Below are 1,195 nucleotides of genomic sequence, written 5' to 3'. Positions count from 1 at the left end.
ATAAGCCAATATAAAATATATATTTACAGATTCTAAATTAGTCAACAGAGATGTTAAATGTGAAATGTGAAAGATATAGGACATATTTATTTATTTATTTTGGAGCCCCAGAATCAGACACACAAAAAATGGAAGGTTATACTGTTCTCATGGATCAAAATAATTAAAATTGTTAGGGTGTCCGTACTACTTAAAGTGATCTATTGATTCAGTGCTATTCCTATTATAATACCAACGGTATTTTTCACAGAACTAAAACAAATAATCCAAAAAATTTTATTTAAGTCAGAGTTATATGTGATGAGAAGACATAAAAGAATTATTTTGATTGATTTATAGATTTTACATACATTAAGTGTTGTACAAACTTTTAGCCTTTTCAGAAGTCTATGGCTGTGCTACCCTGAACAAATCTGATCCCGTCTGATCTCAAAAGCTAAGCAGGGTCGGGCTTGGTTAGTACTTGCATGGGAGACCATCTAAGAAGACCAGGTGCTGTAAGCAAAAAAAAAAAAAAAGAGATTGTAAACTGACAAGGTCCTTGCAATCTGTGAGGTCAACCAAGGGTTGCCTTGCCTAAAAAATAAAAAAATTTAAAAAAGACTGTTGGAGAATGTTTACATTTCAGAGACCACAAAGTATAATGAGCAAAGGACACAAGCAAGGTGAACCAGAAATAATATTTAAAATTTAAGTTTTAATCTGCACGAACTCACCTTTCTATCATAATAAATTGCAGTTTCTCTCTTCAATGTTTACCAAAAATGAGTAAAAATGTTACTAAAGTATTCATTCGTTAAATACTATATTGTTATTTAATATCTTGGGAATGTAAACTTCCACCTAGAAAATTTTTAGCTACAAGTTACAGAAGGCTCAATTAAAAACCTATTTGTAATGAGGGCTTATTTTTCTCACCTGTCAGTAAGTGTAGAGATAGAGTATCCCAGGTTTGGTTCAGCAACACAACACTCTCATCAAGCACTCAGTCTCTTCCGTTTCCCTGTCTTCAGTTTGTTGGCCTTAATCCTCAGGCTTTTTACTTCCTGGTCACAAAAAGGTTGTCACAGCTCTCAGAATCACTTCTAAACACAAACACACCCAAAACAAAAAAAGCGAGCATCAAAGCAAAAGAACTCCCTTCATATGTACTTTATATCATGAAATAAATCACCTCCAGAAGCCAACGGATGAT

At 33.3% G+C, this 1,195-nt stretch overlaps 1 pseudogene; it reads left to right on the top strand.

The window, feature by feature from the left end:
• The first annotated feature begins 385 nt into the window (after window positions 1-385).
• On the top strand, window positions 386-504 carry LOC112479357 (annotated as a pseudogene).
• The last annotated feature ends 691 nt before the right edge of the window (window positions 505-1,195 follow it).

The sequence above is a fragment of the Pteropus alecto genome, unplaced genomic scaffold, assembly GCF_000325575.1.
Source record: "Pteropus alecto unplaced genomic scaffold, ASM32557v1 scaffold674, whole genome shotgun sequence".
In the NCBI taxonomy this organism is placed as follows: Eukaryota; Metazoa; Chordata; class Mammalia; order Chiroptera; family Pteropodidae; genus Pteropus; species Pteropus alecto.
Note: the sequence above shows the minus strand (reverse complement) of the source record. Positions and strands in the feature narration are given on the sequence as shown.